Genomic DNA, 13042 nt, shown 5'->3' on the forward strand with positions numbered 1-13042 from the left:
AGCTTGCCGAGTTGATTGACTCTTCCTTTCACTTGAACACTTAGAGGCCATTGTAGGATTATTAACTGGCCTAATTTCAATATTGTTGTGTCTCAGGGAATGGGGAGACCTGAGAAGAGAGAGAGAGATACAAGAACAGTCAGTGGAGCCACCAGAAAACACAAAATTAAGTTCACCGTCTTACATGAGCATGGTTTCTGGTGCCCCCAGACAATTATGATAGTAACATCAAAGATGATTGATCAAAGATAGCAAAAAATAATAGTGGAAAAAGTTTGAAATATTGTAAGAATTAACCAAAGTGTGACAAAGAGACACAAAGTAAGCAAATGCTGTTGGAAAAATGGTGCTGACAGACTTGTTTCATGCAGGGTCACTATAAACCGTCAGCTTGTTTTTTTAAAAAAAAAAAAGGCAGTGTCTGTGAAGCTCAATAAAATAGGGTGTGGTGGTGGTGGGTTCAGTTCAGTTGCTCAGTTGTGTCCGACTCTTTGCGACCCCATGATTCGCAGCATACCAGGCCTCCTTGTCCATCACCAACTCCCGGAGTTTACTCAAACTCATGTCCTTCGAGTCGGTGATGCCATCCAGCCATCTCATCCTCTGTCATCCCCTTCTCCTCCTGCCCCCAATCCCTTCCAGCATCAGGGTCTTTTCCAATGAGTCAACTCTTCGCATGAGGTGGCCAAAGTATTGGAGTTTCAGCTTCAACATCAGTCCTTCCAATGAACACCCAGGACTGATCTCCTTTAGGATGGACTGGTTGGACTCCTTGCAGTCCAGGGGACTCTCAAGAGTCTTCTCCAACACCACAGTTCAAAAGCATCAATTTTTCGGCATTCAGCTTTCTTCACAGTCCAACTCTCACATCCATAGATGACCACTGGAAAAACCATAGCCTTGACTAAACGGCCCTTTGTTGGCAAAGTAATGTCTCTGCTTTTTAATATGCTATATAGGTTAGTCATGACTTTAGTTCCAAGGAGTAAGCATCTTTTAATTTCATGGCTGCAATCACCATCTGCAGTGATTTTGGAGCCCAAAAAAACAAAGTCTAACAATGTTTCCACTGTTTCCCCATCTATTTCCCATGAAGTGATGAGACCATATGCCATGATCTTAGTTTTCTGAATGTTGAGCTTTAAGCCAACTTTTTCACTTTCCTTTAGCTTGTTTGTCTTTTTTTTTTGATCAAGCCCTACCTGAAGGTTTGTCAGTTTTGTTGGTATTTTTAAAAATCCAACTTTTGATTTCATTGTTTTTATTTTAAAAGATTCTCTTTCATTTCTGCTGTAATCTTTATTATTTCCTTCTGTTTGCTTTGGGTTTAATTTACTCTTTTTCTGGTTTCTTAAGATGGATGGTTAGATTATTGATATCTCTTTAAAGTAGATGTATATAGCTATAAATTTCCCTTTAATCACTGCTGCTACTTCATCTCATCAGTTTTAGTGTGTTGTATTTTTGTTTTCATCTCAACATATTTTATAGTTTCTCATGTGATTTCTTTGATCTAAGGAATATTTAGGAATCTGTTGCTTAATTTCCATGTATTTGTTAATTTTCCAAATTTTCTTCTGTTACTGATACCTAGTTTCATTCCATTGTGGTTGGAGAACATACTTTGTATGATCTGATTCCTTTTAAATGTGTTGTTTTATGGCTTAACATACAGTCTGTATACTGGAGAATGTTCCATATACGCTTGAGAAAAAAGTGTTTTCTGCTTTCTTTGAGTATTCTGTAGTTATCTGTTAAATCTGATTAGTTTATAGTGTTTAAGTCCTGTTTTCTTACTGGTCTCCTATCTGGTTCTTTCTGTTACTGAAAGTGAGGCACAGAAGTCTCCATCTGTTTTTGTTTTTGTCTGTTGTCTATTTCTCCTTTCAGTTCTGTAAGTTTCTTCTTCACATATTTTGTGGCTTTGTTAGGAGTGTATATACTTAGAGTTTATCCATAATTTTTGATGAATTGAACCTTTTTTCTTATAAAATGTTCTTTATCTTTAGTAATGACTTTTTTCCCTTCGTGTCTTGTGTCTGAAAAGAATATAACCACTAGAGTGGCTGTCTTTCGGTTACTGTTTGCACTGGATATCTTTTTCTGTCCTTTCACTTTTAAATTCTTTGAATCTGTCTCCTTTTAAAAATTAATTTATTTTTGGCTTTACTGGGTCTTCCTTGCTTTGTGTGGGCTTTCTCTATTTGTGGTGAGTGGGGACTGCTCTTTGTTTTGTTGCAAGGGCTTCTCGTTGTGGTGGCTTCTCTTGTGGAACACAGGCTCTAGGCTCATGGGCTTCAGTAGTTGCTGCATATGGGCTCAGCAGTTGTGGTGTGCGGGCTTGGTAGTTGCAGCTGGCGGGCTCTGTTGGTTGTGACACAGTGGGCTTAGTTGCTCCACAACATATGGAATCTTCCTGGCCCAGGGATTGAACCTGTGCGGTCTGCATTGGCAGGTGGATTCTTATCCACTGTACCACCAGGAAAGTTCCTAAAATATGTCCCTTGTAAGCAGCATGTAGTTGGATTGTGTTCTTTTACCCATTCTACCAAATGTCTGCTTTCTGATTGGAATACCCAATTAATTTGCATTTAATTCCAATAATGTAGAATTTATGTCTTCCATTTTGCTATTTGTTTTCTATGTGTCTTAAAATTTTTTCCTGGCTTTCTTCTTCTATTGTTGCTTTTCATTGTGCCATGCAAATTGTTTTTTCATGGCTTTTAAATCCAACAGGAGGAAAAAAGTCACAATTTTTTAAATTAGACTTTTGTATTATCAAGTTACCTTTACCATGCTTTTTTTTTTAATTTATTTTCATGTGAAGGATAATTGCTTTACAATATTGTGTTGGTTTCTGTCACACATCAACATGAATCAGCCATAGGTACACATATGTCCCCTCCCTTATGAATGTCTCTCCCACCTGCCACCCCATCCCACCCCTCTAGGTTGTCACAGAGCCTTGGTTTGAGTTCCCTGAGTCATATAGCAAGTTCCCACTGTTTATCTGTTTTACATATGGTAGTGTATGTATTTCCATGCTACTCTCTCCTTTTGTCCCACCCTCTCCTTCCCTGGCCCCCATGTCCATAAGTCTGTTCTCTATGTCTGCATCTCCATTGCTGCCCTGTAAATAGGTTCATCAGTACCATCTTTCTAGGTTCCATATATATGCATTAGTGTATGATATTTGTTTTTCTCTTTCTGACTTACTTCACTCTGTATAATAGGCTCTAAGTTTATCTACCTCATTAGCGCTCACTCAAATGCATTCCTTTTTATGGGTGAGTTATAGTCCATTGTGTGTGTGTGTGTGTGTGTGTGTGTGTGTGTATAAACCAGCTGCTTTATCCATTCATCTGTTGATGGGCATCTAGGTTGCTTCCATGCCCTAGCTACTGTGAATAATGCTGCAATGAACATTGGGTACCATGCTCATTAATTCTTCGTGTGTATTCAAGTTACTCACCATTGTCCTTTGATTCCAGCCTGAGGTATACTCTTAAGTATTCTTTTTTTTTACTCTTTAGTATTTCTTGTACAACAGATTTGCTGCTGAAACCTTGTAGTGAATTTTTCATTTTCATGATTGTATTTTTCGGCTTTTATTATGTTCTTTTTCATGATTTCTATCTCCTTATTCATATTTTCTGCTTGTGAGACATCCATCTTATATTTTTCTTTAGTTCTTTTGACATAGATTTCCTTTAGTAGTTCTTAGAACATGTTTAAAATGGCTGATTTATAGCTTTATTCACTAAGTCCAATGTTTGAGTTTCCTCAGAGACAGTTTCACTTGCCTTTGTTTCATGTGTATGAACCATACATTTTTAAAATGTCACTTTTTGGTTGCTGTTGAAAGCTACATTTTAAATAATATGGCAGCTCTGGATGATTGGATACTCTTTCTTTCCCAGCATTTGTTTTTGTTACTGTTTGTTGCTGTTAGCTAGTTTAGTGATTTTTCAGAACTAATTGTGTAAAATATATATTCTTTGCCTGGTGTGACCACTGAAATGTCTCTACTCAGTTAGCTTAGTGGTCAGCCGATAATTGGACAGTGATTTCCTTTAGTGCCTGAGACGAGTAAGTTCCCCAGTTTTGTTTAGAGGCTCTGTGTGTGTGTTTGTTGGGGCACAGCTTTAGCACTCACCCAGGAAATTTGTTGCTCGCTTTGCCCTTTGTTTCCGGATGGTGCAGAGTGTCCAGGTTAGCCAGAGGTGAGCACTTCGGGCTTTCTCAGGCCCTTTGTGCGCGTGTGCGCAGCCCGCAGCTTGTGTGTGGCTCTGGGCATACATTTGACCATGTAGGTTGTCAGGAGTATTTTAGAGCTTTTCTAAGCCCCGTTTTTTCTTTTTAAACTTCTCTGTTAGTCTGTTGTTGGTCTCATCTGTTATCCTCTGCCTCAGTCAGCTATAACATGGTACAATTGCTTGCAGTTGTTTTTGACAAATGCCTTTGGGGAAAAGGCTTTTTTTTTTTGAAAAGGCTTTTTTTTTTTTTTTGCACTGAGTACACTCTTAGGATAGTTTTGGGAGTAGGGTCTTCCAGGAAACCACCAGACATGTCAAATAATGAACAGTCCTCTGAGGATGCAGTAGTAAAGGAACTCTTGTCCTTTTCTGCCCCTCTTGGGTAACTACCAGGCTGCTGGTTTTCACCAGACTTGTGGACTGTTGGTTTTCAAGTCTACTGTGGTGGGAGGATGGGAATAGGGCAGAATCAATGCCACAGTTTGCTGATCTTATCAAGATTAGCCATCTTTCTTGAATAGGCTCTCCCCAGATTGCTGCAAGCCTTTGGTTAATTTCTAGTGTTAGAAAAATGTTGACTGTTTTTGTCAGTTTTCTTTCTCGTGTTATGGAGATGATTTTCGAATGTCCTTATTTTGATATTTTTACTGATGTCTTTCTGCTGAATTTTCAAGGTACTTTTATATTTTAGATATGAGCCTTTTGCCAGGTATGTGATTTGTACACATTTTCTCCAAATCTGTCACTAGCTTTTTAATCCTCTTCATAGAATCTCTCACCAACTAAAAGATTTTGTTTTGATGAAGTTCAGTTTATCAGATTTTTAATTCTAAGGATCATGCATTTGTTATTTCTAAGAACACTTTTCTATCTTTAGAGCTCAATGATTTTTTCTGTCTTCTACAAGATTAAGACTATTATATTTTACATGTAAACCTATAATCTGCTTTGAAATCAACACTGATATAGAGTGTCAGATTTGAGTCAGTGTTTTTTCTTCTGTCCACATATATCCAGTTGTTCCAGCCCATTTGTTGTAAAGACTTTTTTTCTTATTGAATCACTTTTGCAATTTTGTCAAGAAATCAGTTAGCCATCTTCAAGTAGGACTGTGGTATAATTTGGGGGCGGTTACAGAGGGATGGATATAAGAAGATAAAAATCATTTTCTTATATAGGAAAATAATCAGATCCAAAATGAAAAATCAAGATATGAATGTTTTTAGAAATTGGGGTGGGATTTCACTGGTTCTGTTTTTCATAACATGCTTTATTTGATTTTTAAAATATGTGTTTGTATATATTTGATTAAAATAAAGACAAAATACTATAGGATAATGCTAACACCTTACTTAGGGGAACATCCAAAGCCTTAAATGTCTATATTTCAGTTTTGAAACATTTTTTACTGTGGAAAGAATGCTCAGAATAGTACATGGATAAAAGGTCTAACTTTAAGTATTCAAAAATACATATGTGCTTAATCACCCCTATCAAAAATTAAAACATTGCCAGATCCTCTACTCTCCTTGTCTGCTGGGGAATTACCCTCCCATGTTTTCTGGTACTGACTTTTTTGCCTTACATTTTTGCCATCAAAAAACACATTTTGACATTTTTTTCTGTTAATGAAATTTATACAAATAGATTCTGGCCTTTCCAGCTTTATGTGATTTAGTCCTAATTTATTAATTAATAAATTAATTTTCATTGCTGTACAGTAATTAATACTCCATAGTTTATTCTGTTTTTGGTGGAAATTTGTTTCCATTTTTAGACAGTTGTAAATAATACTGTGCATTTACTTGGACATGTTTCCTAGTACACACATGCACACTTGTGTGTTTAGTAAATACCTAGGAGTTTAATAACTTGGTTTTAAGAGTGGAGAACCCTGTGGACAAAGGAGCCTGTTGGGCTGTGGTCCATAGGGTCACGAAGAGTCAGACCTGACTGAAGTGACTAAGCACACAGAGTATATTTATGTTCTATTTCAGAAGCTGTTCAACATTTTTTTTCCTGAAGTGTTTGTAGCAGTTTATAATCATCAGCAGAGTTCCTTTTGTACTGTATCTTCTGCAGCACTTTATATTGTTAATATTTAATTTTAGCCATACTAGAGGGTATGTTGTACTTTCTCTTAGTGGTTTTACTTTCTATTTCCCTGACTGCAAATGTGATTGAATACCTTTTTAATATGTTTCTGACAAGATTTTGTAATTACTTTGTGTGTATTTCAAAAGAATGTGTAATCTTCAGTTTTTTGGGTGCAGTATTTATGTGTTTGTTAAGTCACTTTGTTAATCATGTTGTTCAAAACTTCTACATCCGTATCAGGTTAATTTCTGCATACTGGGTCTATTAGAGAGATGTTAAAATCTTCTGCTGTGGTTATGGATTTGCTTTGCTGTCCATTTTCAGTTTATATATTGGAATCTGTATGGTTGGGGAACATAAATTTAGAATTGTTTCATGTTTCTGATGAATTAAAACTTTTACCATTGTTGATTCTTGTTATCTTTGGTGATACTTTTTGCTTTGAAGTCTACTTTTATTGCTAATAACATAGCTACACAAACCTTCTTGTAGTTAGTGTTTGTGTGGTTCGTTTTCTCCCTGCAACCTATTTTAAATTTTTCTGCCCCTTTATGTTTTACAAGTGTTTTTGTATACACCATATCATTGTTGTTTTACTTTCAGTCCCATCTAACACTTAGTCTTTTAATTATAACATAAAAATTCATTCGTGTTTCATACATTAATGGTTACAGGGTCTTGAATTACCTTATTATGTGCTTTCTGTTTATTGTGACTGTTGTATTATTTTTCTCACTCAAGAATGCTGTCTTTTTTTGTTCACTATTTTTATTACTTGTTCCTTTCCCCATTTTTTTTTTAAACTATCTTGTCTGCTAGCCACAAATCTAATTTTTGTTTATTGGAAAATACCTGTTTTTCATTTTTGAAGAATAGCATCACTGAACATGAAGCTGTTCCAGTATCCATTTTTTTTCTGGTGATAAGTCAGCCATTAGTTGCATTGTCATTTCTCATATATAACCAGTCACTTTTTTCTGGCTGCACTCAAGGTATGTTTTTGGCCTTTAGTAGGTTGACTATGTATGATATTTATGTAGAAGTGATTGTTCATATTCATCATACTTGGGTTTGTTGAGATTCGTGGATCTATAAGTTAATATTTTATACCAAATTTGAGATGTTTTTGTTCATTATTTCTTTAGGAAAAATTATTCTGTACCTTTTTTACTCTTCTTGCTCTCTTTCTGTTACATCTTATTGTACATACATGTTGAATTGAATTTCATCTATTTTGAACTGCCTGATATTGTCCTACTGGTCTCTGAGACTCTAAATTTTTCTTCAGTTGTTTTACTCTGTGTTTTTTGGATTGAATAGTTTTATTGGTCTATCTTCAAGCTCACCAGTTCTTTCTTCTTCCATCTCTAATCACCTCCTTTTGGTGAATTTTTATTTTAGTTATTTTTTTTTATCAGCTTTTTCTTTCTTATAGTCTCTGTCAACTCTTTGAATGTGTGTTCTTTTAATTCTCATAACATACTTAAAATAGCTGCTTGGAGTTCTTTATATGCTAACACTTAGATTCTATATTCGTAGTACTCAGAATTGTCTCTCTTAACACCCCCTTTTTCCTGAATATGGATCACTGTTTCCTGTTTCTTTGCAAGTCATGTAGTTTTTGCCTGATCTGTTTCTTTGCAAATCATGTAGTTTTTGCCTGAAAACTGAACTTTATGTTTTAGTGACTGGACTCAATGTTCTGAGAATTCTTGGATGAAGTTTATAGACAGATTTTGAAGCTTTCTTATGGTTTACATATTTCTAGAGATTCTGCTGATTCCCAACTGTTCTGCTGGACTTGGATTCTGTCCTCTGACATTTCAACCTTGTAGGGCTTCAGCTTTTGCTGCCAAAACTGTGCACAGTGGAATGTACCCTGTTGAAAAAACATCACACTCACAGTAAAGCTCTGTTCTTCAAGTGTAAGCTTTCTCTCCAGCCTCTGTCAACTTTTCCCCCTCAACTTCTTCCATTTTCCTCTGTGCATACATAGTTTTATCAGTAATTCAGTGATTTAGGCAAAGTTTATCCTGAGAATTTTTGTTACATTTCTGTTTTGGTTCTCTCACTACCGTGCTTTCTCCATTTAAATTTCCAATTGCTTTTCCATGCCTCAGTTCTGAGCCCTGAGATGATGTTATCTTTCTCCAGAGATAATTTTTGTTTGCTCAAGCCACTTCTGGAGTCTCTAACATTCTGGGATTACCTTAATTACATGTTAAGGATTGAGTTTTTTTTCTTTTTTAATCTGGCTACTTAGATGTCTTCAGGTGGGGTTGCAATGTATGCAAGAACTTTTTTTTACTTCTGGTTCACTAGAGTATAATCGTTTAGGATCTCGACTCAAAGAGTGGGTCACGTTTAGTTTGGTTTTAACCAATTCTGAACCTTGCGATCTCTGTTTGATCCCACTAACTCTAGAGAAATGTCAGAAATAGTGATCAGTTTCTTAACTGCATCATCTGGATTAGCAAATAAGCCCAAGGTAAAAGCATGCTTAGGTGCTAGGTTTATATCTCTAGGTCTCCATCTTGTCTTGGATCTTGGCCTGATCATTCTTTACTGTTGTATTAGCCTTTTGATGGCACCAAATTGACAGTTTTTAATATTTTGCTGTTTTTTTCTAGTAGGTCTCAGTGAGTCAATTGATAAATATTACCTATTCTGCTGTTATTGCAGCTATTTGAATTGACATGTTTGAATCAGTGGATGTAAATGATAGGATAATGTCTCCATCCCTTGGCTTTGATTTTTTTCTGTGGTGAATTCATTCCTAAGTGTGTTATCTCCACGAGGTGGCAAAGATGGGCACTACCTGCTGTGATCTACATCATTGTCATAGCCATTATTTCCGCTGAAGAGTGTACCTTTCCCAGTAGTCCTTGCAGGTATCATAAGAAGGATTCCAAATTTCCCATTCTGGCTATGTTGCCATCCATTATATAATAATGGTAACTAGGAGCAAAAGGTACTCTGATCAGTCTAGGTATCATTTGTTCATCCCTTGATCCAGGGGCTTAAGATTGGTGCAGTTGTAACAGTTACATATTAATACTGTTTCCCAAAGGAAGATACCATTAGCATAAATAGGAAAAAGAATGTTAGGCAAAGAAGCAGATTGTTCTGTAACAGTTTTTATAGATTTACGGCATATCCTGAAAGATTTGATTGTATTGTTGGATCCAGTAAAACTACCTTGCAACACAATTTCATGAGAGATTGCAGTTGACTGATAACTTGTTAAAATTATTTTGCTCAGTTTGTGTATCTCTGAGACTGACAAACTGACATATTTTCTAGAGTCACTATTAGTAAAACAATAAAAGAGAATTTTATGCCTCCTTTTCCCATTGTTTTCAGAAGTTGAGAGACCTACATCAGTTGTTAATCTGCAATGACTCCTTCTAGGGATAAGAATAATATGGTATAGGGTTGCTGTATCAGTTGGCTATTGCTGTGTAATAAATTACTCTAGAACTTGACATAAAACAAATACTTATTATTAGAGTAAGTCTGAATCAGGCAGTATTTCTTGTCTTGGTAGGGCTCATTTAAGTCTGCTTTCAGAACCAGGTCAGGAGAATGATTCTGCCACTGTTGGATGGGGGTTCTCTAGGATGGACTGGTGTGGGACATCTGGGCTTTCCTCTTGTCCTCTAGTAGATTAGTTTGGGTTTGTTCTCATGGTAGTGGCAGGATTACAAGAGAGCAGCAACATACATGGCCTCTTGAAGCCTAGCTCAGAACTGGCTAACTGTGACATTTGCTACATTCTGTTTATCTTCCTTAAAAGGTCAAGCCTGGAGTAAACAGGTCTGTGGAAAGATCTCTTGGTAGTGTGAGTCACTCAGTCATGTCTGACTCTCTTTGTGACCCCATGGACTGTAGTCCACCAGGCTCCTCCCTCCGTAGAATTCTCCAGGCAGGAATATTGGAGTGGGTAGCCATTCCCTTCTCTAGGAATTCACCTGACCCAGGGATTGAACCCAAGTCTTCTGCACTGCAGACAGATTCTTTACAGGCAGTCTGAGTGACCAAGGAAGCCCATCTCTTGTTAGGGGAAACTGCAAAGTCTCATTGCCAAGTGCATGAATAGTGAATGGGATGGTACAGAATTGGGGTTATTTTTGCAGACAGACTTTTGATTCATGCTGTAGAATTTTTGATGTTATTTTATTCTAGATTGATCCCCATTGTATTTCAGTAGGAATTGTGTTTAAGAATAGAAGTTGTGACAAGTGTAAATTAAATACATTGATCTGTCCAGTAGTCAAGATGACTTATACTTGTTTCATGGAATGTGTCTGATGGGGTTTTGTAAGCATTATTCACGGACAGAGTTATCAGTTGTAGGTAATTGTAATGCCTATTGTAGTACCAGTTGTAAGTATTAATAGATGATTAATTTATACTGTTACTCTTTTGATTATAAATGACAATTTTTTGTGTGTTTATCATTATCATTCTAACCTTAATTTGACTTTATTTTGCCCTGCATATTATTCTTTGCATATTGTGATATTTTAAACAGATTTATTGAAGTACAATTGATATATAATAAATCACACAGGTTTAAAGTGTGCAATTTGAATAGATTTGATATCTGTATATACCCATGAAGTCATCACAAGATAATAAACATATCCTTTATCCTCTGAAGTTTCCCTGTGCCCCTTTGTAATCTTTTCCAATTTATTGCTTCTTCCCTAATGCACAATAACTGATCTGCTTTCTGTCACTTGATACATTAGTTTGAATTTTCTAGAATTTTATGTGGATGAAGCTGTGCATTGTGAGATCTTTTTGTCTGCTTTTTTCCACTCAGCATGATTGTTTTCAGATACATCTGTGTTGCATGTGTCATTAGTTAAATTCTACTTTGTTCATTGTATATAATTTAAGGCTTTATATGTTGTTGGATATTTTTCCCTCAGCTTTTGGCTGTTATAAATAAAGATGATCATTTGTATATAAGTCTTTGTGTGAACATATGCTTTGTTTCTTTGGGTAAACACCTACTAAGTGTTTGATATTTTAAGATATGGTGATACAGTTTTTACAAAGTGATTGTACCATTTTATCTTCCTGCATGTGTGTGTTAGCATTTCAGTTGTGTAGTGATAACTCGTTGTGGTTTTAACTTGCATTTCCATACTGACAAATGATACTAAGCATGTTTTCATGTACTTGTTTTTCATTCATGTATCTTTGATGAAGTACTGCTTCAAATCTTCTACCTGTTTTTTATAATTGAGTTTCTTTTTGTTATAATTGAGGTTTTAAAAACATTTGTTTATTGGTGGATATAATGACACATTTAAAGTGTATACTATGATAAGTTTATATATATATACACACACACACAACATACACTGAGGAAGTCATCACTACAACCAGGATAATGAATATATTTATCACCCCCAAAAGTTTCCTCTTGCCACTTTGTAATTCTTTTTTTTTTCAGCTGCATCCCCCTTTTGGATATGATCTAGATCTGTAGAATTTTGTATTTTGTGAAACTGAAACTCTACCATTAAAACACAGTTTTTTATCCCCCCCCCCATCCTTAACCCTTGGCCGCCACCTTTCTGCTCTTTTGTTCTGTTATCTTGACTATGTTAAATACCTCATATAAGTGAAATCATACAATATATATTTTGTAATTGGCTTATTTCACTTAGCATAATGTCCTCAAGTTCATCCATGATGTAGCATGTAACAGGATTTTCTTCATTTTTAAAGACTACCTAATATTCCATTGTATGTATATGCCGCATTTCCTTTATTCATTCATCTGCTGCTGAGCATTGAATTTGCTTCTGTCTCTTGAATAATGCTACAAGATACATGAATATACAAATATCTCTTTGAGATCCTGTTGTACTTTGAATTATTTTGGTATATGTCCAAAACTAAGATTACTGGGTCATATGCTAATTCTGTTTTTAGTTTTTTGAGATACTGCTTCACTATTTTCTGTAATTGTACCATTTTACATTCCCCCCTACATTACACAAGAGTTCCAATTCTCTGTATCCTTTCCAGCACTTATTATTCTCTGTTCTTTTGGTAGTGGCCATTCTGTTGAGATATGAAATATCTTATTGTGGTTTTGATTTGCATTTTTCTTATGATTAGCAATGTTGAACATCTTTTCATATATTCTTTGGACATTTGTATATTTGTCTATTCAGATCTTTTACCTGTTTTTAAATAGGATTGTTTTTGTATTTTTGTTGTTGAGTTGTAAATGTTACTTACATATTTTGGATATTTAACCCCTTACCAAAAAAATGATTTGTAAAAATTTTTTCTCATTCTGTAGATTGCCTGTTCACTGTATTGATTGATTCCTTTGATGAAGAGGAGTTTTTAATTTTGAGGTAGTCTGCCTTGTCTATTTTTGCTTTTGTTGTCTCTGCTTTTGGTGTCATATTCAAGAAATCAATGCCTAAAACTCAGTGTCATGAAGCTTTTGGCCTTTTTCTTCTCAGGATTTTAGCTGTCATGTTTAGGTCTTTGATCTGTTTTAAGTTTATTTTTTAATGTTGTGTTAGGTAAAGATCCAACTTCATTCTTTTGCATGTTTTGATCCAGTTTTCCCAGCATTATTTGTTGAAGAGACATCCTTTCCCTGTTGTGTAGTATTGACATCATTATCAAAAATCATTTGACCACACATGCAT

General features: G+C 35.5%; 1 protein-coding gene across 24 annotated transcripts in view; it reads left to right on the forward strand.

Annotated features, from left to right (window-relative positions):
* Nucleotides 1–13042, forward strand: part of ZNF644 (zinc finger protein 644) — a 101664-nt gene that overhangs the window by 15595 nt on the left and 73027 nt on the right. The window contains exon 1 of one of the 24 annotated variants that reach the window (XM_043460693.1): nucleotides 12721–12739. The exons of the other annotated variants lie outside the window; for them this stretch is intronic. The gene's annotated coding sequence lies outside the window, so the exon portion shown is untranslated. Of the gene's footprint in view, nucleotides 1–12720; nucleotides 12740–13042 lie in introns of those variants that run through there. 24 annotated transcript variants of the gene reach the window in all.

The sequence above is a fragment of the Cervus canadensis genome, chromosome 2 (genome assembly GCF_019320065.1).
Source record: "Cervus canadensis isolate Bull #8, Minnesota chromosome 2, ASM1932006v1, whole genome shotgun sequence".
NCBI classification, from domain to species: Eukaryota; Metazoa; Chordata; class Mammalia; order Artiodactyla; family Cervidae; genus Cervus; species Cervus canadensis.